Genomic DNA, 5,612 nt, shown 5'->3' with positions numbered 1-5,612 from the left:
ATCTGTCTATGCGTGGTTAGGAATCTGAACGTCCGAACCTATGATATGAGACATCATAGCGCAAAGAAAGAGTATGCATCAGTATGTGGATTGTACTGGTATGCTAGATGAGGTAAGGATGAATGCAAGGGTTCATATGCATGAATAATAACTGACTGAATGATATGTAGTAACTGAATATGAGAGAACATAAGTAACTAAAACTGCTGTAAGTACTGAGTATGCGATACTGCATATATACGTGTATATATACAGTAACTGAGCTTTTACTAAAGCTAAGTTCTGAGTTCTAATACTGAGTAACTGATAATCTGAGATTTACTGATAACTGAATTACCAAAACTGATTGACTGTATCTGACAGTCCTGATTTTGTAAACTGAACTGAGTTCTATAGTAAGACTGAAACTGAAACTGGGGAAGTAATCATCTAACCAACATGTCCATTTTTTGAATAGATTTAGGGTCCAACTTGTAACCCCAACTGGAAGGGTGTCAGTACCGTGCCACGGGTAAAAACAAGCTGAAGAGTTATCCTCATCTGGCAAGTACTCTAATGAGAATGGTGGTACCCTCAACTAGCAGGTTAAAACACCTCATCAACCTTCAACTGGTAGGTTGAGGTCTCAACCTACGCTGGCTACATAGTTCTAGAATGCAAGAACTGCTTCTAAGGATCACACCCTCTACTGGCAGGTGAACCCCCATCCTTGGGTTCACTCGGTGCCAAATCCTACTGCCAACTGAATAGACACTGAGCTGATTATACTGAGCCAAACTAGACTGATATTGAGTTTCACTGAGTTTTGTAACTGACTGAGTTTACTGGGTTCTGTAACTGACTGAGTTTACTGATAGTGACACTACTGAAACTATTCTGTAATTACTGTAGCTCTAGGTAAACAACTAGATTTTTGGGTATTAGATACCCCCAGGACTCGATAGCGTGAAAGTAAAGCATAGCATGATCTTGAAAAGCATAACAATGTCCACTTGTTCATAATTCATTCATAGAGACATTTTATCAAACACTTGTATTGCATAAACTTGTACATGATTGGAAACACATAATGACATGTCATGATTCCACTATCTACTTCACATAGGCATTTTAGCAAACACTTAGGGAGCATGGATTATTTCACATGATAATGGCCAACACATGAACATCATGAATACAATACTCAATGTCAAATTCAAGGGTTTAGTATGCAATTCATATAATTCATCACATAAACTACTTTAATTTCATGAAACTTATATGAAATCATGGATTGAAACCCAATTAATATCATGAACATGAATACAATCAATTTCAAACATGGAATTCATAATTCTGAGATCTTGTAAGTTTAAAAAGGGATTCTTGGACTCTATAGGTGAAAGGAACCCATAGATGAACACCTAACATACCTGGGTATATTGATTCCTGAAGAAATTCTTGAGTTTGTTCTTGATTTCTTGAAGATAGGGTTTTGCCCTTTTGAGAGATAATGCTTTGTTTCTTGAGTGAATAATGAAATAATGAGAAACTAGTGCTCCTTTAGGGCTAAATTTTGTGTTTAGGACTGACTTGGGTTATGGAAACATACCTAATTACCCCTGGGAATGGTTTAAAAATCATCGTTGGAAAAACCTGATTTTGGGCCCAGGCGCGACTCGGTGCTATCGCACTATGTCATTGGAAATTGACAATTGGGAACTGAGGGTTTGGCGCGATGTAGTACAATCGCGGTACCCTACTGATTTTGAATTTTGGACTCAGCGCGACGTGGTGGAATCGTGGAGCTTTACTGGAAATGGACAATTCTGAAAATACTGCTTGGCACAATGCACCATGATCACGATGGAACATTGAAAAGTGACAATTTCTATTTGGCATGCCTACGCGATGCGTTGATGTCCCAGGTTTTACACTGTCTTACAAAAATTTCTCTAAATTTTCACCCGGTTATCGGATTTGGACGAATTTTATATCATTGGAAAGCTGACTGAATTTCCTACGCAATGGTAAGCTCTAAATTGAAAAATATTTAGTATTTTAAAAATTTATATGGGTTAAATCATATTTTGAGAGTTAAATTAAGCTAGAAAAATATGGGGTATTACAATATCTCCCCCTTGGAAACATTCTCCCTCGAATGAGACTGATTAAGCTGAGAAAATACTGATAGACTGAGTTTACACACTAAATATGCATATATGATGCATGGAATACATGACGGAAACTACTGATAAGACGAGTTTTCATACTGAACATGCATATCTGATGCATGAGTACATGGATGAATTGATTTATGAGTGCATGACTGTCATAAAGATGATATGCTACGATAATGAATACCAAGTTTGTAACTTTAATTGAACATGAACTGAGTAAATCTAAGAAAGACTGTTACCCCAACCTAAGAATACTAATGAACCTGAGATCATTTACTGAATATATATGAATGGGGACATGAGAATATAATTGAGTTTGAAACAAGATACATGAATTGAATATCATAAACTGGACTGATTCATTGAATACATGCCATACCATGGGAATGGTCATATGGCTGAGATTGAAACAAGAGAGTCAACTTATGAGTACCCATTACTTCAAAATAGATTTTCTTATGTGTAGAGAAAATAAAAGGTTTAGGACATAAAAGCTAGGGGGTTATAGTGCATCTCCCCCTTGGGACATTATGTCCCCCAAAGAATGCTAACTTGGCTGAGATACTGAGGAAAAGCTGAGACGATGCATGAGGAACCTACGAACTGATTTGTAACTGAATATTTGGGATCTAAAAATAAGGCATGATACATGAACTAAGATGAACGCACAACCACTAGGATGCTCCATCTTGGAATAGGTATATTCATGGGACTTCGGATAGAGCGACTGGGCGGAAAGGTGGGAAACCATATGAACTTGTCCACCTGACTGCTAAACTAAATTTCTGTCTTTACGAACTAACTTATACTCAATTGGAGCATTTCTTGATACTCTTTCTATAAAGTTCTATGACTTTAGGGAGAAAGGAGATCTTGGCATGGTCTGAATAAGATATCTAAATGAGAAATCACCACATGGCTAAAATTCTATAATATGGGCCCTGATAACTCTACCTATTGAGGTCTGAGTTGGACTGAATTCTCCCACTATGTTCAAGCCTACTTAAATCTTCAAAATGCATTTAGCCCCTTACACATCATCATGATATTCAAGCCTATCATCATAACTACAGCCTCGTGTGAAACAAACATACAACAATCTTTCCTTAACATAAAATATTTACTCTCTCCCATCCAAGCAACTGCTCATCACTATATCATTTCATAAGGAGATTTCACTGAAGGTTAAAACATGAGGACCTGAAGCATGAATAGACACTATACAGAACTTGACACTTAATTAAGGCCTGAGGAATAGAATATCAACCTCATGAATTTATCAAAAGGTTTAAACTGAGGATACACATGACATAAATCTGAATTTAGCTGATCATTAGGAGTGTAGCACGAGTCATGGAAACCGAGCATGCTGTAAAACAGAATATGAGTACATGAGTCATAAGCTACATGGCCTGAGTTTGGAGTTTCTGTATTCATGGAACATGATTCATAACACTGAGTGATCTGGAACTCCTTATACTAGGAACGGTAAGCGTGCATAATTTTCGATAATGTGCATAAATATGAGCTATGATCAGAGAGCTGACATGTAAGGCATGAGTAGATATTATTATAGCTAAAGTTCAAAATTGTGCACTGAGGTAAGGACAGGTTAGGAATCATCCTCTCCCACTGCTTTTCTACACATGCTTACATTACTACAAAAATATGAAATCTTGGCTTGGTTACTTGTTCTACCATCCCCCCCTTAGCTTAAAGCCATTATTCTAAGTCTATGAGTAACTTAATAAACTCTAAATCGAACTAAAACCACTTTACTCTAGAGCCTGAGATATAACAATACTCATAAACACTAAACTCATTCTGAAGGACTACACCTGATAATGTAAGTTCCACTACTAGTACTTTCTTCTGATACACGATTCTTAGTTTTCTATTGCCCCAACAATCATCATATAGAAACCTCAACACCGTCTGACTTAGAATTCTCAACTCTTCTTTCTACTGGTTCAATCTAAAAAAAAATTCAAGCTTAAATTAACTAAAAATGAGGTACTACCCCTTCATTTAATGATTGACACATCAGGAAACTAAAATGGAACAACTCTATTACTGAAATCAACTGAAGGGATTTTTTGAAATACTATAACCAAGCAATTTCTATGTACTCATCTAGCTGGAATAGATTTACCTACTGGGGTAGGCACTAAGAAAGGTTCTATTAAGTTTTCTAGTCTGACTTTGAAGTTGACTGCTATGCAAAGAGTTACAAGAGACAAAGAAGCTCCTGGATCTAATAAGGCATAAATATGTAAATGAAAGATCTATTACATACCAGTGACCACACCAGGAGAACTTTACTGATCTTATCTAGACTGAAGTGCATAAATTTTGTTTAGGCGTTGCCCACTGGTAGCACGAGAAATGGCACCCTGCTGATTTGGGTGATCGAACTGAGCTGAAGGACGATTGTACTAACCTATGAACTTGACTGAGGACAATCTCTGACTCTATGGACTGGCTTTCCACATCAAAACATACGTCACTGCCAGCTCTATACACATCCTTATGATTCTTACTATATTTTTGTAAAGTGGATGGGTACGACCACTGCTCACACTACCCTGGATTTGAGAGCCTGGTGTCCTATCCCGACTGTTAGTCCTAAACTTTGGTATTGGCGTAATAGATAAATATGGAGCTGGAACTAAAGATTTAGGATGAAACTATGAACGATTATCGCCTTCTGACTTAGGCTGAGTGAAATTAAAACTATTTGTTCTAGCTCTCTTGTTCTCCCTATCTCTTTCCTTATTATTATCCTCTTCTATCTGTTGAGCATGGACTATTAGTCTGGATATGTCCATCTCCTTAATTAGCATCACTGTTCTGCACTCCTTAATAATACTTTCTGACATCCATGACACGAACTTGCTTATTCTGGACCTACTGTCTGCTACTACAAGGGGAGCATACCTGGATAATTGAGTAAACTTGAGGGAATACTTTTTTACACTCATACTGCCTTGCCTGAGATTGATGAACCCTAACACCTTGGCTTTTCTCAGCTCTAAGAGAAAAATCTATCTAGAAAAGTAGTAGCAAACTCCTCCCACTCTATGGCCTCTGTATCTGTGCCTCTGTCTACCTTCCACTACTTATACCATGTATAAGCAACATTATAGCTGATAGACAGCTAACTCAGCACTTTCACTAGAAGTTACTCCCATAATATCTGTGACTTTCTAAATCTGATCGAGGAACTCTTGTGGACATTCTTCTGAATTCGATCCTGAGAATAGGGGAGGATTCATTCGGGTGAAGTCCCAAATCTTGGATACAGCAGCATTGGCCTCTGGGTTGTCCTGAACAACAGTTGGTCGTTCATTTTGAGCTGCTAAAAAAATTACTAGAGTAGTGAATGCAACTCTGAATTTTGCATGGGAGACATGCTCGTCCAGGGGATCTGCCTAAACAGGATAAGGTGATGAC

The sequence above is a fragment of the Capsicum annuum genome, chromosome 1, assembly GCF_002878395.1.
Source record: "Capsicum annuum cultivar UCD-10X-F1 chromosome 1, UCD10Xv1.1, whole genome shotgun sequence".
Lineage (NCBI taxonomy): Eukaryota > Viridiplantae > Streptophyta > Magnoliopsida > Solanales > Solanaceae > Capsicum > Capsicum annuum.
Note: the sequence above shows the minus strand (reverse complement) of the source record.